Source organism: Cupressus sempervirens, chromosome 9 (assembly GCF_028749045.1).
Source record: "Cupressus sempervirens isolate cs-2001-9-10 chromosome 9, ASM2874904v1, whole genome shotgun sequence".
Classification (NCBI taxonomy): Eukaryota; Viridiplantae; Streptophyta; class Pinopsida; order Cupressales; family Cupressaceae; genus Cupressus; species Cupressus sempervirens.
Window position 1 is genome coordinate 96851146 of NC_143126.1, and position 25319 is coordinate 96876464.

Sequence of the window (25319 nt, forward strand, 5' to 3'; positions counted from 1 at the left end):
GAAAAGACCTCTAACCCATACCCATACCCTTTAGGTATAATAATATCAATTTTTAAGCCTTAGAAAAGAGGTTTAGAGCCAAATAAAATTTAGGAATAAAATAGGACCATCTAACTACTCTAACCTTGCAGATTAAACACTAATCTGGATTAAGAGATGACTAACCTCAATAAAGAACCCAATAGCAAACTGACACCAACTAAAACAACTTGGGTCCAAAGGTTAAACAACTAACCCTAAATAGCACACTGAAGCACATAAACATTTCATGAGTGTCAAGCAACATTGAAAGAACATAATTACGAACAACAAGGTCTCCAAAATTAGCACAAGGAGATCAGTTATTTTCCTCCGTAGGGTTTCTCGGCTAAATATCTGCACACTCATTGCACACATCAGTAGTCCTATAAAATCACATGTACATAAATATATACGTATCAAAAATTCACATAAATTAAAACATCAATCAATAAGGTTTTCTTCATCTTGCTTGATTCTTAATCATTTAAAATCTCTTAAATCAAAGTCTCAATCTTACATTTTTTTGATTTCATCAACATACATATACATGAAACATTAAATGATGATCATCAAATATATCTGAAAGTAACATCACACACCATGAAATAATAAAGTATGTTCTAAGCATCAGATAATGTCTTGACATCTCGAGTCATGAATATCAAAATAATAGTAATGTATAACTATGCTACGATGGGTCGGGGCGAGGTTTCACATCCTCCCCCACCTGTTATGAACTTCCTCCTATAATTCATCAGAAAGGTACGTGTACTGAGATCACATCTGTGTTGCATCCTCCCATGAAGTTGTGACCTCATCATAACAATCCCATTAGATCCTAACTTGGTCCAGCTCTCGGCCTCAAAGTGGTAGGGTCCGTCGGGTAATAATGCGGATAGGCTCCAATCTAGCTATCTGTCCGAATCCACCTGTAAAGCATCCCAATCTATAATATGAGACTCGTCATAAATGTATCCTCTAAGTACTGAAATATGAAACATATCGTGGATGTGTGACAAGCTAGGTGGCAAAGTTAAATAGTATGAAATAGGTCCTATCCTCTCTAGGATCTCAAACGACACTACAAATTGAGGTGCCAACGTAGAGCCCTTTTCGAATTGAATCGGACTCTTGTGTGGTCGCACCCTCAAGAACACTCTATCACCAACTTGATACTCTCAATCTGTCCTCTTTGCATCAACATACCTCTTTTGCCTATCCTGTGCCTCTCTCAGGCGCTGTCTAATCAGGATCACCTACTACTCCATCTCCTTTACTAACTGGGGACCAATAGATACTCGATCCTCGATCCTATCCCAACTCAAGGGTGTCCTGCACGGTCTCCCATACAAGGCCTCATAAGGCGGCACACCTATGGAAGAATGGTACCCATTGTTATAGGCAAACTCGACAAGATATAGGTATTCCTCCCATTTGACCTAATGGTCCATCACGTACATACGTAGCATGTCCTCCAAAGCTTGATTTACTTGCTCAGTCTAGCCATCGATCTAAGGATGGTACGTTGTACTAAAATTGAGCCTAGTGCCCAAAGTTGACTGCAACTCTCTTCAAAATGAAGAAGTGAACAAAGAGTCTCTATCAGAGATGATCTTACGGGGAACACCATGAAGTCTAACAATGTCCCGCAAGAACACCTGAGCTATGTCTCATGCTGTGAATGTAGTACGCACGGGTGAGAAATGGGCAACCTTGGTCAATGTGTCAACTATCACCAAAATGGCATCATGGCAACGAGATGACATAGGAAGACCAACAATAAAATCTATAGATATAGTGTCCCATTTCCACACTGCAATCTCATGCGACTGGAGAAGCCCGCCAGGATGACGGTGCTCCGCCTTCACCCATTGGCACTCAAGGCATCTCGCAACCATGTTAGCAATTTGCACTCTCATGCCTGGCCAATGATACAACTGCCTCAAATTTTCATGTAACTTCTTAACACTGAGGTGCGTTGCATAAGGTGCTCTGTGAGCCTTAAGTAGAATGAGCTCGCGCAAGCCCCCAATGGAAGGTACATACATACTTCTTCTATGACGCAAAAGTCCATCAGACTCTGAGGAATACTCTGCAAACTTCCCTTCCAAAGGTCTCTTAGAATGTACTAACTGACTAACTTCTGCATAAAGCTCATCAGCTAGTAAGTGTTGCAAGATCCGCTCTCTCAAGTCAGTGCAAGTAGTCACAGATGAAAGCTCATGGTGCCTTCTACTTAAGGAATCTGCAACCACATTCTCATTTCCCTTGATGTAATTTATATCGAAATCATACTCACACAGAAACTCCATCCACCTTCTTTGCCTAGCATTAAGGTTTGGCTGAGAAAATATATACTGCAAGCTCTGGTGATCAGAGTGAAGCTCAAATCTATGACCCAGAAGGAAATGTCACCATCTCACCAAGGCATGAACCACTGCCACTAGTTCTAGGTCACGAGAAGGATGATTGAGTTCATGAGTCTTCAACTTCCTAGACTCAAAGGAAATAGGTTTCCCTTCTTGCATAAGGACTTCCCTTAAACCATCTAAAGATGTATCGGTGCACACCACAAAATTTGCATCAGGATCTGATACTACAAGAATCGGTGCACTCGTGAGGGATCTCTTAAGCTCTTCAAAAGCTCTACCACACTTCTCTATCCACTCATACTTCTTTCCCTTTTTCTAAAGAGATGTGATGGGGTGTGCCAATCTAGAGAATCCTGAAATGAAGCATCGGTAATATCCTGCTAGCCCCATAAAGCTCCTCACTTTAGTAACACTAGTGGGTGCTGGCCAATCCATGATAGACCTAATCTTTGATGGGTCTACTGAGACACCATCACCTGATATGATATGACCCAAATAATGTATCTCGGATTTGAAGAATGCACACTTCGACAAGCCACCAAACAACTAATTCTCTCTCAACTTCTGCAATACCTATCTCAGGTGCTCTTTATGCTCTCTCTCATCATGAGAATAAATCAAAATTTCATCAAGAAACACAACCAAAAACTTATCCAAAAATGTAGGAAATACTCCATTCATTAGGCTCATGAATACTCGAGCACCCTGCAACTGATCAAAGATATCATCGATTGTGGGAAGAGGATATCGGTTCTTGATGGTCACTTTATTCAATTGTCGATAATCAATACACAACCTAAGTGATCCATCCTTCTTCTTGACGAAGATCACTAGTGCACCCCAAGGTGACACACTAGGTCGAATATGCCCCTTCTCTAAGAGTTCCTCCAACTGAGCCTTTAGCTCACTAAGCTAATGAGTAGTCATCCTGTATGGTTCTCTCGAAACTTGCTTGGCTCCTAGCACTAGGTCTATGTGAAAATCCACTGCTCGAGGTGGAGGCATACCAGGAAGCTCTGAAGGAAACACATCATAAAACTCCTTAAGGATTGAAAAATCATCAAGGGATGGCTCCCTCTCTGAATCTTCCTCTCTGTCACTAATGGTGATAGCAAACAACTGACAACCCTTTCACATGCACCATCTAAGCTGCATAGCAGAAATCATACGAAGGGACACTGGCCTCTTCACTCTAAAGATCTCCCTAGAGATACCATCATCATCCCCACATTCCACCCTCTTCTATCGACAATCTATCTTGGTGCTATGGGCATAAAGCCAATCCATGCCAAGAACAACATCATAAGAGCCTAGAGGGGTAATGCGTAGATCAGTCCTAGTGGACATGTCTCCAATCTACATTTGACAACTCTGCACCAAGGAATTAACTGACACTCTAGCTCCTGAGGCTAACTCTACTTCCCAACTAACATCCTATCTAACTGCCACTAGCCCGCAACACTCCACCACAAATGGAGATATGAAAGAGTCAGTAGCCCCGGAATCAAATAAAATTGCAACCATATGGCCCTGTATAATACCTGTAGCCTCAATAACCGTGGCTTGATGCTCAGCCTGATGGTTGTCAACCGCTGCAAAAACTCTATGGGATCTACCCAGGTCACCAACTGTCAGCTCTAAAATAACCCTACTCTGACCACTAGATGCATGTACCTGCAGACACTCCCTTGCTATATAACCCATGCCACCATAAGTGTAGCATGGTCTGCGAGTATAAGATCATGCACCCTGTGAACTTGACTGTTGTGGGCCTCCTGACCTGCTAGATCCACTGTATCCACCCCTAGAAGACTGTTGAGTCTTCACTGATTGTGACTATGGGGCCTGTACTTTTTGATCCTGCCTAGGTCCCTAAGACTGCCACTGCTTGGGCTTGGAGCCCTGATATCACTAAGAAGGTTTTTGCTACTGTTGTTGCTTGGGTTTTGGCTCCTAAGACTGCTAGCCCTTAGAGGACCCTGTTGTATAGTTTTGATTCCCTTTCCAAGGGGGTTTCTGCTGGGAAGAGTTTCAGTTCTGAGACCGATCCTGTGACTCCTGCCTACCTCGAGTATCCTCAAAAACTAGTGCTATCTCCACTACCTATCTAAAGGTGGTAGATAATGCCATCCTAACTAGGCCCTAAAATAGAAAAACTGCAATGCTCAATGCAATAAATAAAATTAGTCCAATCAGCTAGCTCAGAGTAGCCAGTCTTTTGTTTGCAAGAATAGTCGCCAGAAATCTAATGTACCACCTATGGGAAGAGGTTCTAGCAAAAATACAGAATGATTTTCATGTGGTCAGATTGGACATTAAGCAGCTCAGTGTCCACGGCGAGCACCTCAGTTTTGAGGACCTAGACCTACAGTTTCAAAGCCTACAGTTGGTGATGCCGGTAGAGCTCATAGAGTTTTTGCAGTAGTTGATCAGTGTCAGGCAGATCATCAGGGAACATCGGTTGAGACCATAGGTTCTATTAGAGGTATATCTCTTTCAGTATTGTTTGATTCAGAAGCAAAAAATTCATTTATTTCACCATCTATAGTTTCTAAGTGTAAGCTGGATGCAATGAAGCAAGATCGTGGTTGGCAAATGGAACTAGCCTCAGGCATTAAGGTTTTCACAGATTCTATAGTTCATAAGTGTGGTCTTAGTTTAGGAAGCTTCGATACAACAGTGGATCTTCAAGTCATACCCCTTGGTTCCTATGATGTGGATCTAGGCATGGACTAGCTTGGATCTCATAGGGCCAGTATAGATTGCAAGAAGAAGATTATTATGTGCCAAGATGACCAAGGGAATGATGTGCAGATAGTTGGGATACCGAGGCCAATATCTCTGCGGATGATTTCTGCTATGCAATTGAGGTGAAGTTTCTGTAAGGGATGTCAGATATTTGTTGTTATGTTAAATGATCTTGATGAAGAAGATTCCATGAGGGCGACTTTAGATCACCCAATTTTACAGGAGTACGCAGATGTTTTTTCAAGTGAGATTCCAAACATGCCTCCGAAGAGGGACATTGATTTTAGTATTGATCTAATTCTTGGAGCGGATCCTATTTGTAAAGCTCCTTATCACATGACTACTTAGGAATTGGGTGAGCTATGTCTTCAGCTAGAGGAACTTCTGGCCAAAGGGAGCATTCGACCTAGTGTATCACCATGGGGAGCTCTAGTGCTCTTTGTGAAGAAGAAAGATGGTTCTTTGCGCCTTTGTATTGACTATAGACAGTTGAGTAAGGTGACTATTAAGAACATGTATCCTTTACCTAGGATTGATGACTTATTTGATCAGATCAAGGGAGCTGCAGTATTCTCCAAGATTGATCTTAAGTCAGGATACCACCAGCTTTGCATTAAGGAAGTAGATATTCACAAGACCACTTTTCGAACTCATTATGGGCATTATGAGTTCATAGTGGTACCTTTTGGATTGACTAATGCTCCATCAATTTTCATGAGTTTGATGAATGGTGTGTTCTGATCTTATCTGGATAGGTTTGTACTCGTGTTTCTTGATGACATATTGATATATTCTAATACTCAAAAGGAGCATGAGGAACACCTGTGGTTGGTATTGCAGTGTTTGAGAGACAATTAGCTTTATGCTAATGCAACTAATTGTGAATTCTTCAAAACAGAGATTCAATATTTAAGGCATGTTATTTCAAGTGATGGTATTTCAGTGGATCCTGCAAAGATTCAGGTGATAATAGATTGGCTGGCACCGACTAATGTGTCAAAGATTCATAGTTTCATGGGTTTAGCTGGTTATTATCGCAGATTTGTCCAGAACTTCTCTCGGATAGCACATCCTATCACTTCTCTTCAAAGGAAAGGAAAGAAGTTTGTATGGACAGAGAAATGTGAGAAAGCTTTCCAGAAGCTCAAGGAGCTTTTGACCAGTGCACCGATTCTAGCTGTACCTGATCTAGAAGGTGATTTCATGGTATGTACAGATGCATCTCTTGAAGGGATTGGGGCAGTATTGATGCAAAATGGACAGGTGATTGCGTATGAATCATGCAAGCTCAAGGATCATGATTTAAATTACCCTACACATGATCTTGAGTTAGCAGTAGTAGTTCATGCCTTGACAAGGTGGAGACATTTCTTGTTGGGGCATAGATTTGAGCTACATAGTGATCATCGTAGTCTTCAGTACATTTTTACTTAGCCTAATTTGAATGCTCGCGAGAGGCAATGGATGGAGTTCCTATGCGAGTATGATTTTGAGGTTAAGTACATTCAGGGTAAGGAGAATGTGGTGGCAGATGCTTTGAGTCGCAGGAGACATGTGTTATCATCGATGACTCTTAGTGTGGATTTGAGGAGTCAAATTCTTCAGGCACTTCCAACGGATTCCTAGTATCAAGAAGTGTGCAGAGAGATTGATTCAGGAAGATCTTTATAAGGTAAGTTTGCAGGTTACGTACGAGAGTCAAATGGTCTTTTGAGACATTTGGGGAGGATTTATGTGCCATTTTTAGATGAGCTTCACACCTTGATACTGGCAGAAGCCCATCGTACACCTTACTCAGCACATCCAAGTGTCAAGAAGATGCATGCTGATTTGAGACGTTTGTTCTTTCGATCTGGGATGAAGCGAGATATTGCTGATTTTGTGGCTAGGTGCCTTGAGTGTCAGAGAGTTAAGGCAAAACATCAGCACCCAGCTGGGCTTTTGCAGCCAAATCTCATTCCTTCTTGAAAGTGGGATATCATCTCCATGGATTTCATTGTGGGATTACCTATGAAAATTCGACGTCATGATGTTATCATGGTCACCGTTGATTGGTTGACTAAGGTGGCACATTTTTCACCAATTAGGTCTTCATACACATTAGCTTCTGTAGCTAATGTTTTTATGCATGATATTGTGAGATTACATGGTATTCCTAGAAAGATCATTTATGACAGGGATCCTGTATTCACATCTGCATTCTAGACATCACTGCAGCATGAGCTTGGAGTGCAGTTAAACTTCAGTTCGGCATATCATCTAGAGATTGATGGTCAAAAAAAGAGGTTGAATCAGGTTTTGGAGGATATGTTACAGATGTATGTGATGGATAGGCAGACACATTGGGAGGATTATCTCTACCTAGTGGAGTTTGCTTACAACAACGGGTATCATAGTTCTATTGGTATGGCACCATTTCAGGCATGATATGGATGACCTTGTCATACACCATTGAGTTGGGACAGTCTTGAGGATCGCATCTTGTTGGGTCTTGAGAAGCTCCATGATATGGAGCAACAGGTAGTGCATATCCATGAGCATTTGACTACAGCACAGGATAGGCAGAAGAAGTATGTCGATGCTCATAGGACTGATAAGCAGTTTGTTGTGGGAGATAAAGTTTTTTTGAGAGTGCAACCTCGAAAGAATCTGATCCGATATGGAAAGGGTTCTAAGCTAGCACCTCGCTTTGTGGGACAATCTGAGATTCTAGAGAGGATTGGCCCGGCTGCTTACCATCTTGCTCTATTGCCTAGCCTAGCTCGCATTCATGATGTTTTCCATGTTTCAGTTCTTCAACAATAAATACCTAATATTGTACACATTCTTGATTGGAATGCATTGCAGGTAGAGGACTGGCAACTAGCTTTGGAGCCGGTTCATATTCTGGAGCAGTGGGAGTTGACTCTCAGGGGTCGAACCATCGAGCAGGTAAGGGTCCAATGGGACCCTACTGATGATTCTTCAGCTACTTGGGAGGATGCAGTTAGATTGAGGGAGTTATATCCCTAATTGTTTGTAGGCTTCCAAGAGTAAGCCTAACCCAAGGGGGGGTGGATGTAGTTCCTACCCTCGTTCACATCTTTTCTGAACAATTTTATTATCTTCAGACTATGATAGACTAGTCTTATGTTGATGGATTAGTGGTATTGTTTCGACACTATCAGACATTATGTTATGGATTCAAAGGTTATATGATGAGATCATTTAGATTTTACATTTCATGCATAGATGATGATCATTATACTATTTTCAGTTATTATTGATGATTAGATGGATGGTTTATTATCTTATGTGTTTTATTATAGATACTTACCCCATAATTGCATGTGTATGGTGTGCGTGTTTTCTTATTGTATGGCGTTTCTGATGTGGTTAAGGAAGGGAGTCGTAGTCACCTACTTAGTCAGGATCTACACGATGCACCACTTTTTGCCATTGTCTATTTAGCTTAGCATTATATATATTGTATGTACATGCATGGTTTTTCTGCAGGTTGCAGGTACCGAGTATCGACTTTCTTGAATTGCCAGGATGAGCGTACCCTATTATACTATCTCAATGATAAGAGAAGGGAGATAAATTCTCAAGTCCAAATACCAAACCTTTAAACCAATTGTCTTAGTGAGGTAGGACAAGTATTTGGATATTTTTCCCACTGAATGTGTCAGATGACATGATTCATGATTTTTAACCCTTTTGACTGATTTTGAGTGATTTGCTCTATGATGGGTTTTCATATTTTATCTTGGAGGTCTATGGTGAATTTTCTATTAATTAAGTCTTAATAAATGGATTTAATTAATAAATTAATTATTTGAATAGATGAATATAAAATACCATGTTATTTGATATTTTGATTGTAATTAATTGAATGGATTAATTGAAGAAAAATGAATTAAATAAAAGAAAATTAGAAATTAAAATTAATAATAATAATAATAATAAAGTAATAAATAAATAATAATAATAAAAGTTATAAAAGTTAAAATGAAAGTTATAAATATTTAAATAAAAATTATATAAAAAGTAATTGGAGTTATAAGCTTGCATGATAAGTAACGCACTTCTCTATTTCTCAAGTGTCAACAACACGAGGGTTAGTGCATCAATTAAGCACATGGTGTCTACAACCCTAAGGCTCATCTTGAAGGTTGGAAAAGACCCATGCTTAGTTGGTGACACCTTCTAGCTGTTTCTAGAAGCATTCTAGATGTTTCCTGAAAGCTCTTTATATTCAGGCATTCATAGAAGCTTAGACATAGCATTGGGAGAGCAATTGGAGCATTGGAGGACTCGGGAATTCTGAAGAAGGGAGAAGCTTGCTCTGCAAATTTTTTGAGGAAGAGCAATTTAGCATCAGAATTCGGGTAGTTTCTTGTGATTTTACTTATGCTATTTTTGCATCATGCATTCCCTGTCTTCTTCGTGTCTTCCATATGTCTTCTAAGAAGTTTCATATTTATATGCATTCTCAATGTGGGTAGATTAATTTAACTGGAGAGATTTATATGCATTCTATAATGCAAATATCTTATTCTTAATTGTACATATAATCTTTGTGGAAAACATACATGGTTATATATTCAGATCTGTGTACATATACATATATATAAATATATATTTATATATATGCATATGTATACATTTATTATGGATCTATTATAAAATTTGAATATATATATATATATATATACATACATATATATATACTGATATATATATATATATATATATATACCTATGTATATTTATATATAATGCATCGAATTGAGCAATTGATTAAATCGCAATGGAAAATTTATTAATTCGCATCACGATTTATATCGCATGGAAAAAAGTTTATATATATTATATGCCGTGGGCACATTTCGTAACCCGCACCGGCGGAAGGCAGAGGCCTACCGTTGCAGGTCTACGGTGACAGGGGTACTAGGTACCCGCTGTCGGCGCAGTGCCTGCGATCGCAGGTACTGCGTACCATAGCAAGAGTTGGGGGGGTTTTAATTGATGTTTATGTTATGCAAAAATAACAATAATAACGTTTATGTTAAAATGTTTATATACAATTGATTTCTCATTACTATGTAATATGAAGTCAATCGAAAATTGTTAATTCGATTTTATGAAAATGTATTTACATATGTATGTATGTATGTATATATGTAATATGTAATATGTAAATATGTTATTTATAAATTTAAGTTATTATTTGATCAATGACTTATATTCATGGTTTATTTTCATAAAGGTGACTCTTTAATAATTTTCAACTATTTAATAATTTAAATGTTTTAAATTATTAAATAAGGAATTGATAGTTGAGTGGGGGATGTATCAAACAAATGTTATTAATTGGAAAATGAATTTTTTTTAGTTCTAATAAGGAAAACTTTTATTTATCCAAAAACAATATATGTGTTCTCCATTCATTCTTCAGACTTGGAAACGTAAACTGAGATCTCCACATTTAAATTCAAGTTGTAAAACCAAAACATGTGTTTACATCGTGTATTCTTTATGCTATTGTTTTGGGTTTTGGGTTGACTAGTGTTGACCAGTATAGGACGTCTACCAGAGGCTTGGAGGTTATGTGATTGTGGTGACATGATGATTTTTTAATATCGATATTTATAAACCCAACCATGGTTATGTGATGGAATGCTCTATGTATTGGTTGTGATTACTTATTGTTATAGTTGATATTCTCATGTATGAGACACTTGACTTAACCATTATTTTTGATCATCGATTAGTTATCCTTGGTTATTTTTCTAGTCGCCATGATGGGATTGTAATGTGGATTTATTTTGATGATGTCATAATGTGACATGTTTGACTCAACCATTTTTGGAGTCTACGATCAATTTGATTGAGATATATATATGTTGGTTATTGAGAACCATTGGATATTTGATTATCAGTAATACTTCAGTTGCCAATAGAGAGCTATTGTGTTGATGATTTTCTATGGATGTTAGCTCATGGCGATTTGATGCTTTTATGCATATTTGATGATTTTGTTATGGATCTTTTTTTATTTTTTGATTTATGATTCCATGAGCATTAGGGTAGGATATCTTCAAGTAGTGACAGGAAGTGGCTTACAATGGGGGCTAGGGCCCTAAGAGGCTGCTAGGGTAACTCATTGTAAGTTGGATTAATAAGTGATAACATTCACACCTAATACTAACTAAATGAACCTAAAAAGGTAAGTGTTTTTTTCTCACCCATGCCTTGAGTGCTTGTACAAGCTAGGATGGGAGTAGTGAGATGCATGGTTGCGACCTTGAATTTCATAGTATTCCTCGTCAGTATGAGAGGATACTAGTGGTCGCATGAAATTAGTATGGACCCATGGAGTTTAGCTAACTGCCAGGGTAACTTGTACATGATAATTGCGATGACACTTTCTTGCTTTCATATTAGGTTCCTGCATGTCATTGTGTGCCTCTGGAGATTAGATGTCAAATTTTCTGTTTGGGACATTTGAGTTAGTATACTTTTAGGATTCCTAGACTTATAGAGATATGTGTTATGTGATTTTAATAGCATGTTTGGGACTTGAGATTATCTCCTTAGCACGGTGGGAGTGGACCACTTAGGTACCATGCGGTCAGGTGGTAGTGTATTTTCCACTCTTATCATTTTGAGATTCATTGAGACATCGTAGCTGATGTGTCCTTAATGATGGTGGATATGTATCCTTTTTCATTGGTGATTAGCATATGTTAGATGATGTTACCTTATGCTTTTATTTGCATGTTAGATTACTTTCTACATATGATGTATTTATTAGGAGTGACATTCCTACTAAGTAATACCTATAATCTCTTCGGTGATTTGGAATGTTATGCAAGGAGGGATGGCTAGGATCCACAATGGTCTAATGATGCTATTGACAGTTGGAAGGAACCGTGCACTTAGTTTATTATGTTTGATCTTTATGATGGATGTATATGTTCTTTATGATGTTGTATCATGTGATTATCTCTACTCTTTTGTATCATGGATTAGAATAGGATGATGTACCGTATTCTATGTATGTATATTTTTGAGCTTGTCATACCCTGTGACATGTACAGTGGATGAATGAGCATTTGAAATGTAATGTGTAAACATTTGACTTATCATTATTATTTCATGAGGATGTTGTACTAGATGGATTCATGTATGTAATTCAACGATAAGGGATCTCCCTTTATGAATGAACTTCACCTTTAATCCTGACCGTTGATTGAAATCGATCTCAACCAGTGATGAATTCCAAGAAAGTCTATTTAAGAGACCCTCATCTCTACATTTTGAAAGGTTGAATGAGAATTTGCATCAAATTCTTACAGGAATTCATACTCACATTTTCTCATATTCACATACACAAACATAAAGTTTGACCAAAAGTTGACCAGATTTAACCACGGTTGATTTGATTTGACTAGTTTCGAAAAGAATTTTGAAATAATTAAACGAAATTATTTAATTAAATGGAGTACTTACTTCTAATTAATCAATAAGAGTTATTTAATTAAATGAGAAGCCATTCCTAATTAATTAAATGAAGTTATTTAATTAAATAAGAAAAGTGTCTCTAATTAATTAAAGATTATTTAATTAAATAGAAAAAGTAATTATGAGAGCATATCTCATTTTATTAAATTAAATATCTCAGAAATCTCTCTTTAGTTCAAAAAGGGAAATTTCCAGTACACTATTGATAAAAAATGAGTTAAATCAGTTGACTCCTTTTTCTACTCAAATTGAATCGGTTAACTCCTTATTTTACTCAAATTAAATCTGTTAACTCCCTTTAATTTGGAAATCTCCTTTTATCAATGAACTTCACCTTTAATCCTGACCGTTGATTGAAATCGATCTCAAGCGTTGATGAATTCCAGGAAACTCTATTTAAGAGACCCTCATCTCTTCATTTTGAAAGGTTGAATCAGAATTTGCATCGAATTGTTGCTGAAATTCATACTCACATTTGCTCATATTCACATACGCAAAGATCAAATTTGACCAAAAGTTGACCAAATTTAAGCATGGTTGAATTCAGTTGACTAGTTTCGAATTTTTTTTTGAAATAATTAAACGAAATTATTTAATTAAATGGAGTACTTACTTCTAATTAATTAAACAAACTTATTTAACTAAATGAGAAGCCATTCTTAATTAATTAAATGAAGTTATTTAATTAAATAAGAAAAGTGTCTCTAATTAATTAAAGATTATTTAATTAAATAGAAAAATTAATTATGAGAGCATATCTCATTTTATTAAATTAAATATCTCAACAAAATCTCTCTTCAGTTCAAAAAGGGAAATTTCCAGTTCACTATTGATAAAAAATGAGTTAAATCAGTTAACTCCTTTTTCTACTCAAATTGAATCAGTTAACTCCTTATTTTACTCAAATTAAATTTGTTAACTCCATTTAATTTGGAAATCTCCCTTTATGACTGAACTTCACCTTTAATTCTAACCGTTGATTGAAATCGATCTCAACTGTTGATGAATTCTAGGAAAGTCTATTTAAGAGACCCTCATCTCTTCATTTTGAAAGGTTTAATGTGAATTTGCATCGAATTGTTGCTGGAATTCATAATAACATTTGCTCATATTCACACATGCAAAGATCAAGTTTGACCAAAAGTTGATCAGATTTAACCATGGTTGACTTGAGTTGACTAGTTTCAAAAAGAATGTTGAAATAATTAAACGAAATTATTTAATTAAATGGAGCACTTACTTCTAATTAATTAAAAAAAGTTTTTTAGTTAAATGAGAAGCCATTCTTAATTAATTAAATGAAGTTATTTAATTAAATTAAAAAAGTGTCTCTAATTAATTAAAGATTATTTAATTAAATAGAAAAAGTAATTATTATAGCATATCTCTTTTTATTAAATTAAATATCTCAACAAAATCTCTCTTCAATTCAAAAAGGGAAATTTCTAGTTCACTATTGATAAAAAATGAGTTAAATCAGTTAACTCCTTTTTCTACTCAAATTGAATCAAATAACACCTTATTTTACTCAAATTAAATCTGTTAACTCCCTTTAATTTGGAAATCTCCCTTTATCACTGAACTTCACCTTTAATCCTGACCGTTGATTGAAATCGATCTCAAGCATTAATGAATTCAAGAAAAGTCTATTTAAGATACCCTCATCTCTTCATTTTGAAAGCTTGAATGAGAATTTGCATCGAATTGTTGCTAGAATTCATAGTCACATTTTCTCATATTCACATATGCAAAGATCAAGTTTGACCAAAATTTGACCAGATTTAACCATGGTTGACTTGAGTTGACTAGTTTCAAAATTTTTTTTTGAAATAATTAAACGAAATTATTTAATTAAATAGAGTACTTACTTCTAATTAATTAAACAAAGTTATTTAGTTAAATGAGAAGCCATTCCTAATTAATTAAATGAAGTTATTTAATTAAATAAGAAAAGTGTCTCTAATTAATTAAAGATTATTTAATTAAATAGAAAAAGTAATTATGAGAGCATATCTCATTTTATTAAATTAAATATCTCAACAAAATCTCTCTTCATTTCAAAAAGGGAAATTTTCAGTTGTCTATTGATAAAAAATGAGTTAAATCAGTCAACTCCTTTTTCTACTCAAATTGAATTAGTTAACACCTTATTTTACATAAATTAAATCTGTTAACTCCCTTTAATTTGGAAATCTCCCTTTATGACTGAACTTCACCTTCAATTCTGACGGTTGATTGAAATCGATCTCAACCATTGATCAATTCTAGGAAAGTCTATTTAAGAGACCCCATCTCTTCATTTTGAAAGGTTGAATGAGAATTTGCATCAAATTGTTGCTGGAATTCATACTCAAATTTGCTCATATTCACATACGCAAATATCATGTTTGACCAAAAGTTGATCAGATTTAACCACGGTTGACTTGAGTTGAGTAGTTTCGAAAAGAATTTTGAAATAATTAATCGAAATTATTTAATTAAATGGAGCACTTACTTCTAATTAATTAAAAAAAGTTATTTAGTTAAATGAGAAGCCATTCTTAATTAATAAAATGAAGTTATTTAATTAAATAAAAAAAGTGTCTTTAATTAATTAAATATTATTTAATTAAATAAAAAAAGTAATTATGAGAGCATATCTCATTTTATTAAATTAAATATCTCAACAAAATCTCTCTTCAGTTCAAAAAGAGAAATTACTAGTTCACTGTTGATCAAAAATGAGTTAAATGAGTTAACTCCTTTTTCTACTCAAATTGAATCAGTTAACTCCTTATCTTAATCAAATTAAATCTGTTAACTCCCTTTAATTTGGAACTCTCCCTTTATGACTGAACTTCACCTTTAATCCTGACTGTTGATTGAAATCGATCTCAACCGTTGATGAATTCCAGGAAAGTCTATTTAAGAGACCCACATCTCTTCATTTTGAAAGGTTGAATGAGAATTTGCATCGAATTGTTGCTGGAATTCATACTCACATTTGCTCATATTCACATACGCAAAGATCAAGTTTGACCAAAAGTTGACCAGATTTAAGCACGGTTGACTTGAGTTGACTAGTTTTGAAAAGAATTTTGAAATAATTGAACGAAATTATTTAATTAAATGGAGTACTTACTTTTAATTAATTAAACAAAGTTATTTAATTAAATGAGAAGCCATTCCTATTTAATTAAATGAAGTTATTTAAATAAATAAGAAAAGTGTCTCTAATTAATTAAAGATTATTTAATTAAATAGAAAAAGTAATTATGAGAGCATATCTCATTTTATTAAATTAAATATCTCAACAAAATCTCTCTTCAGTTCAAAAAGGGAAATTTCCAGTTCACTATTGATAAAAAATGAGTTAAATCAATTAATTTCTTTTTCCACTCAAATTGAATCAGTTAACTCCTTATTTTACTCAAATTAAATATGTCAACTACTTTTAATTTGAAAATCTCCCTTTATGACTGAACTTCACCTTTAATCCTGACCGTTGATTGAAATAGATCTCAACCGTTGATGAATTCCAAGAAAGTCTATTTAAGAGACCCTCATCTCTTCATTTTGAAAGGTTGAATGAGAATTTGCATTGAATTGTTGCTGAAATTCATACTCACATTTGCTCATATTCACATACGTAAAGATCAAGTTTGACCAAAAGTTGACCAGATTTAGCCATGGTTGACTTGAGTTGACTAGTTTTGAAATGAATTTTGAAATAATTAAACAAAATTATTTAATTAAATAGAGTACTTACATCTAATTAATTAAACAAAATTATTTAATTAAATGAGAAGCGATTCCTAATTAATTAAATGAAGTTATTTAATTAAATAAGAAAAGTGTCTCTAATTAATTAAAGATTATTTAATTAAATAGAAAAATTAATTATGAGAGCATATCTCATTTTATTAAATTAAATATTTCAACAAAATCTCTCTTCAGTTCAAAAAGTGAAATTTTCAGTTCATTATTGATCAAAAATGAGTTAAATTAGTTAACTCTTTTTTCTACTCAAATTGAATCAGTTAACTCCTTATTTTATTCAAATTAAATCTGTTAACTCCCTTTAATTTGGAAATCTCCCGTTATGACTGAACTACACCTTTATTCCTGACCGTTGATTGAAATCGATCTCAACCGTTGATGAATTCAAGGAAATTGTACTTAAAAGACCCTCATCTCTTCATTTTGAAAGGTTGAATGAGAATTTGCATCGAATTGTTACTGGAATTCATAGTCACATTTGCTCATATTCACATACGCATAGATCAAGTTTGACCAAAAATTGTCCAGATTTAACCACGGTTGACTTGAGTTGACCAATTTCAAAAAATAAATTGAAATAGTCAAATGAAAGTATTTAATTAAATGCAGTACTTACTGCTAATTAATTGAACAACGTTATTTAATTCAATGAGATACCATTCCTGATTAATTAAATGAAGTTATTTAATTAAATAAGAAAAGTGTCTCTAATTAATTAAAGATTATTTAATTAAATAGAAAAAGTAATTATGAGAGCATACCTCATTTTATTAAATTAAATATCTCAACAAAATCTCTCTTCATTTCAAAAAGGGAAATTACTAGTTCACTATTGATCAAAAATGAGTTAAATGAGTTAAATCCTTTTTCTACTCAAACTGAATCAATTAACTTCTTATTTTACTCAAATTAAATTTGTTAACTCCCTTTAATTTGGAAATCTCCCTTTATGACTGAACTTCACCTTTAATCCTGACCGTTGATTGAAATCGATCTCAACCGTTGATGAATTCAAGGAAATTGTACTTAAAAGACCCTTATCTCTTCATTTTGAAAGGTTGAATGAGAATTTGCATCAAATTGTTGCTGGAATTCATACTCACATTTGCTCATATTCACATACGCAAAAATCAAGTTTGACCAAAACTTGACCAAATTTAACCACGGTTGACTTGAGTTGACTAGTTTCGAAAAGAATTTTGAAATAATCAAATGAAAGTATTTAATTAAATGGAGTACTTACTGCTAATTAATTGAAGAAAGTTATTTAATTCAATGAGAAGCCATTCCTGATTAATTAAATGAAGTTATTTAATTAAATAAGAAAAGTATCTCTAATTAATTAGAGATTATTTAATTAAATAGAAAAAATAATTATGAGAGCATATCTCATTTTATTAAATTAAATATCTCAACAAAATCCCTCTTCAGTTCAAAAAGGGAAATTTTCAATTCACTATTGATAAAAAATAAGTTAAATCAGTTAACTCCTTTTTCTACTCAAATTGAATCAGTTAACTCCTTATTTTACTCAAATTAAATCTGTTAACTCCCGTTAATTTGGAAATCTCCCTTTATGACTGAACTTCTCCTTAAATCTTGACCATTGATTGAAATCGATCACAATCATTGATGAATTCCAGGAAAGTCTATTTAAGAGACCCTCATCTCTTTATTTTGAAAGGTTGAATGAGAATTTGCATCGAATTGTTGTTGGAATTCATACTCACATTTGCTCATATCACATGCGCAAAGATCAAGTTAAACCAAAAGTTGACCAGATTTAACCACGGTTGACTTGAGTTGACTTGTTTCGAAAAGAATTTTAAAATAATTAAACGAAAATATTTAAATAAATGGAGTACTTACTTCTAATTAATTAAACAAAGTTATTTAATTAAATATGAACCCATTCCTAATTAATTAAATGAAGTTATTTAATTAAATAAGAAAATTGTCTCTAATTAATTAAAGATTATTTAATTAAATAGAAAAAGTATTTATGACAGCATATCTCATTTTATTAAATTAAATATCTCAACAAAATCTCTCTTCAGTTCAAAAAGGGAAATTTCCAGTTCACTATTGATCAAAAATGAGTTAAATTAGTTAATTCCTTTTTCTACTCAAATTGAATCAGTTAACTCCTTATTTTACTCAAATTAAATCTGTTAACTCCCTTTAATTTAGAAATCTCCCTTTATGACTGAACTTCAGCTTTAATCTTGACCGTTGATTGAAATCGATCTCAATTGTTGATGAATTCCAAGAAAGTCTATTTAAGAGACCCTCATCTCTTCATTTTAAAAGGTTCGATGAGAATTTGCATCGAATTGTTGCTGGAATTCATACTCACATTTGCTCATATTCACATACGCAAAGATCAAGTTTGACCAAAAGTTGAACATATTTATCCACGGTTGACTTGAGTTGACTTGTTTCGAAAAGAATTTTGAAATAATTAAACAAAATTATTTAATTGAATGGAGTACTTACTTCTAATTAATTGAACAAAGTTATTTAATTAAATGAGATGCCATTCCTAATTAATTAAATGAAGTTATTTAATTAAATAAGAAAAGTGTCTCTAATTAATTAAAGATTAATTAATTAAATAGAAAAAGTAATTATGAGAGCATATCCCATTTTATTAAATTAAATATCACAACAAAATCTCTATTTATTTCAAAAAGTAAAATTTCCAGTTCACTATTGATCAAAAATGAGTTAAATAAGTTAACTCCTTTTTCTACTCAAATTGAATCAGTTACCTTCTTATTTTACTCAAATAAAATCTGTTAACTCCCTTTAATTTGGAAATCTCCCTTTAAGACTGTACTTCACCTTTAAATCCTGACCGTTGAAAGAAATTGATCTCAATCGTTGATGAATTGTAGGAAAGTCTATTTAAGAGACCCTCATCTTTTCATTTTGAAAGGTTGAATGAGAATTTGCTTCGAATTGTTGTTAGAATTCATACTCACATTTGCTCATATTCACATACGCAATGATCAAGTTTGACCAAAAGTTGACCAGATTTAACCACGGTTGACTTTAGTTGACTAGTTTCGAAAAAAAATTTGAAATAATCAAATGAAAGTACTTAATTAAATGGAGTACTTATTGCTAATTAATTGAACAAAGTTATTTAATTCATTGACAAGCCATTCCTGATTAGTTAAATGAAGTTATTTAATTAAATAAGAAAAGTGTCTCTAATTAATTAAAGATTATTTAATTAAATAGAAAAAGTAATTATAAGAGCATATCTCATTTTATTAAATTAAATATCTCAACAAAATCTCTCTTCAATTCAAAAAGGGAAATTTTCAGTTCACTATTGATAAAAAATGAGTTAAATTAGTTAACTATTTTTTTTACTCAAATTGAATAAGTTAACTCCTTATTTTACTCAAATTAAATTTGTTAACTCCCTTTAATTTGAAAATCTCCCTTTATGACTGAACTTCACCTTTAATCCTGACCGTTGATTGAAATCGATCTCAACCGTTGATGAATTTCAAAAAAGTCTATTTAAGAGACCCTCATCTCTTCATTTTGAAAGGTTGAATGAAAATTTTCATCGAATTGTTGCTGGAATTCATACTCACATTTGCTCATATTCACATATGCAAAGATCAAGTTTGACAAAAACTTGACCAAATTTAACCATGGTTGACTTGAGTTGACTAGTTTCAAAAAGAATTTTGAAATAATTAAATGAAATTATTTAATTAAATGGAGTACTTACTTCTAATTAATTAAAAAAAGTTATTTAATTAAATGAGAAGCCATTTCTAATTAATTAAATGAAGTTATTTAATTAAATAAGAAAAGTGTCTCTAAATAATTAAAGATTGTTTAATTAAATAGAAAAAGTAATTATGAGAGCATATCTCATTTTATTAAATTAAATATCTCAACAAAATCTCTCTTCAGTTCAAAAAGGAAAATTTTCAGTTCACTATTGATCAAAAATAAGTTAAATCAATTAACTCCTTTTTCTACTCAAATTGAATCAGTTAACTTCTTATTTTACTCAAATTAAATCTGTCAACTCCTTTTAATTTAGAAATCTCCCTTTATGACTGAACTTCACCTTTAATCCTGACCGTTGATTGAAATAGATCTCAACCGTTGATGAATTCCAAGAAAATCTATTTAAGAGACCCTGATCTCTTCATTTTGAAATGTTGAATGAGATTTTGCATTGAATTGTTGCTGGAATTCATACTCACATTTGCTCATATTCACATACGTAAAGATCAAGTTTGACCAAAAGTTGACCAAATTTAGCCATGGTTGACTTGAGTTGACTAGTTTTGAAAAGAATTTTGAAATAAGTAAACAAAATTATTTAATTAAATAGAGTACTTACATCTAATTAATTACACAAAATTATTTAATTAAATGAGAAGCGATTCCTAATTAATTAAATGAATTTATTTAATTAAATAAGAAAAGTGTCTCTAATTAATTAAAGATTATTTAATTAAATAGAAAAAGTAATTATGAGAGCATATCTCATTTTATTAAATTAAATATTTCAACAAAATCTCTCTTCAGTTCAAAAAGTGAAATTTTCAGTTCATTATTGATCAAAAATGAGTTAAATGAGTTAACTCTTTTTTCTACTCAAATTGAATCAGTTAACTCCTTATTTTATTCAAATTAAATCTGTTAACTCCTTTTAATTTGGAAATCTCCTTTTATGACTGAACTTCACCTTTAATCCTGACCGTTGATTGAAATCGATCTCAACCGTTGATCAATTCTAGCAAAGTCTATTTAAGAGACCCTCATCTCTTCATTTTGAAAGGTTGAATGAGAATTTGCATCGAATTGTTTCTGGAATTCATACTCACATTTGCTCATATTCACATACGCAAAGATCAAGTTTGACCAAAAGTTGATCATATTTAACCACGGTTGACTAGTTTCGAATTTTTTTTTGAAATAATTAAACAAAATTATTTAATTAAATGGAGTACTTACTTCTAATTAATTAAACAAAGTTATTTAATTAAATGAGAAGCCATTCCTAATTAATTAAATGAAGTTATTTAATTAAATAAGAAAAGTGTCTCTAATTAATTAAAGATTATTTAATTAAATAGAAAAAGTAATTATGAGAGCATATCTCATTTTATTAAATTAAATATCTCAACAAAATCTCTCTTTAGTTCAAAAAGGGAAATTTCCATTTCACTATTCATAAAAAATGAGTTAAATCAGTTAACTCATTTTTCTACTAAATTTAAATCAATTAACTCCTTATTTTACTCAAATTTAATCTGTTAACTCCTTTTTATTTAGAAATATCCCTTTATGACTGAACTTCACCTTTAATCCTGACCGTTGATTTAAATTGATCTCAATCGTTGATGAATTGTAGGAAAGTCTATTTAAGAGACCCTCATCTTTTCATTTTGAAAGGTTGAATGAGAATTTGCATCGAATTGTTGCTGGAATTCATACTCACATTTGCTTATATTCACGTACGCAAAGATCAAGTTTGACCAAAAGTTGACTAGATTTAACCACGGTTGACTTGAGTTGACTAGTTTTGAATTTTTTTTGAAATAATTAAACAAAATTATTTAATTAAATGTAGTACTTACTTCTAATTGTTTAAACAAAGTTTTTTAATTAAATGAGAAACCATTCCTAATTAATTAAATGAAGTTATTTAATTAAATAATAAAAGTGTCTCTAATTAATTAAACATTATTTAATTAAATAGAAAAAGTAATTATGAGAGCATATCTCATTTTATTAAATTAAATATCTAAACAAAATCTCTTTTCAATTCAAAAAGAGAAATTTCCAGTTCACTATTGATCAAAAATGAGTTAAATCAGTTAACTCCTTTTTCTACTCAAATCTAATTAGTTAACTCCTTATTTTACTCAAGTTAAATCTGTTAACTCCCTTTAATTTGGAAATCTCCCATTATGACTGAACTTCACCTTTAATCTTTATCATTGATTAAAATTGATCTCAACCGTTGATGAATTTCAAGAAAGTCTATTTAAGAGACCCTCATCTCTTCATTTTGAAAGGTTGAATGAGAATTTGCTGTAATGCCCCGCCAAGGGATCCAAACAATTAACCTAGAATTTCACTAAAATTAGTAACATTTTTTTTTATCCAAGTAAACACCACATATAACTTATGCACAATAACGGAAGCAATAGCAATGTCCATCTGAAAATTAAGCATAACAGAAATAACAGATTACATTCTTTAAGATCCCTTGACGTTGAATTACATACATGAATCCATCTAGTACAACATCCAAATGAAATAATAATGATAAGTCCAATGTTTATACATTACATTTCAAATACTTAATCATCCATTGTACATGTCACAGGGTATGACAAACTCAAAAGAATATACATACATAGAATAAGGTACATCATCCTATTCTAATCCATGATACATCAAAGTAGAGATAATCACATGACACACATGATACAACATCATAGAAAACATATACATCCATCATAAAGATCAAACATAATAAATTAAGTGCATGGTTTGTCCCAACCATCAATAGCATTATTAGACCACCGTAGATCCTAGCCATCCCTCTGTGCATAACATTCCAAATCACCGTAGAGATTATCGGTATTACATAGTAGGAATGTCACTCCTAATAAATACAACATCATATATAGAAGAAATCTAACATGCAAATAAAAGCATAAGATAACATCATCTAACATATGCCAATCATCAATGAAAAGGATACATATCCACCATTATGAAGGATGCATCAGCCATGACTTCTCAATGAATCTCAAAATTATAAGAGTGGAAAATACACTACCACCCGACCGCGTGGTACCTAAGTGGTCCACTCCCACCGTGCTAAGGAGGTAATCTCAAGTCCCAAACAGGCTATCAAAATCACATAGCACATATCTCTATAAGTCCAGAAATCCTAAAAGTATAGTAATTCAAAGGTTCCAAACACAAAATCTGACATCTAGTCCCAGAGACACACAATGACATGTAGGAACCTACTATGCAAGCGAAAAAGTGTCATCGCAATTATCACATACAAGTTACCCTGGAATTTAGCTAAACTCCATGGGTCCATACTGATTTCATGCGGCCACTAATATCCTTTCATACTGACGAGGCATACTATGGAATGCAAGGTCGCAACCATGCATCTCACTACTCCCATCCTAGTCTGTACAAGCACTCAAGGCATGGGCGAGAACAAAACACTTATCTTTTTAGATTTATTTAGTTAGTATTAGGTGTGAATGTTATCGCTTATTAATCCAACTTACAATGAGTTACCCTGGCAGCCTCTTAGGGCCTCGACCCCCATTACAAGCCACTTCCCGTCACTAAATGCAAATATCCTACCCTAATGCTCATGGAATCATAAATCTCAATATCACAAAAGATAATTCATAAAATTATCAAATATGCATAAAAGCATCAAATCTCCATGAGCTAACATCCATAGAAAATCATGAACACAACAGCTCTCTATTGGTAACTGAAGTATCACTGATAATCAAATATCCAATGGTTCTCAATAACCAATATATATATATATATATATATATATATATATATATATATATATATATATATATATATATATATCAGATTGATTGAAGACTCCAAAAATGGTTGAGTCAAACATGTCACAATATGACATCATCAAAAATAAATTCACATTTCAGTCCCATCATGGCGACTAGAAAATAAACCAAAGATAATTGATCGATCACCAAAAATAATGGTTAAGTCAAGTGTCTCATACATAAGAATCTCAACTATAACAATCAGTAATCACAGCCAATACATAGAGCATTCCATCACATAACCATGGTTGGGTTTATAAAGATCGAGATTAAAACATCACCATGTCTCCACAATCACATAACCCCCAAGCCTCTGGTAGGTGTCCTATACTGGACAACACTAGTCGACCCAAAACTCAAAACAATAGCATAAATAATACACAATGCAAACACATATTTTTGTTTTACAACTTGAGTTTAAATGTAGAGATCTCAGTTTAAGTTTCCAAATTTGAAGAATAAATGGAGGAACACATATATTGTTTTTGGATAAATAAAAGTTTTCTTTATTAGAACTAAAAATCCATTTTCCAATTAATAACATTTGTTTGATACATCCCCCACCCAACTATCAATTCCTTATTTAATAATTTAAAACATTTAAATTATTAAATAGTTGAAAGTTATTAAAGAGTCACCTTATGAAAATAAACCTTCAATATAAATCATTTATCAAATAAAAATAACTTAAATTTATAAATAACATATATACATACATACATATATATATATATATATATATATATTTAAATATATATATACATACATACATATGTAAATATATTAATACGTTTTCATAAAATCGATTTAACAATTTCGATTGACTTCATATTATATAGCAATGAGAAAACGATTGTTTATGAACATTTTAACATAAACATTTTTTCCTTGCATCACATTAACATTAATAACCCCCAAAACACTTGTTGCGGTACGTAGTACCTATGGTCGCAGGCACTGCACCGACAGCAGGTACGTAGTACCCCTGTCGCTGCAGACCTGCGACAGCAGGTCTTTGCCTTCCGTCGGTGCGAGGTACGAATCGTGCCCACGACATATAACATATATACTTTTTTCATGCGATATGAATCGTGATGCGATTTAATAAATTTTCCACTACGATTTTATCAATCTCTCAATTCGGTGCATTATATACATAGGTATATATATATATATATATGTATATATATATATATATGTATATATATGTATGTATCAGTATATATATATGTATGTATATATATATATACATATACATGTATCAGTATATATATATGTATGTATATATATATACACA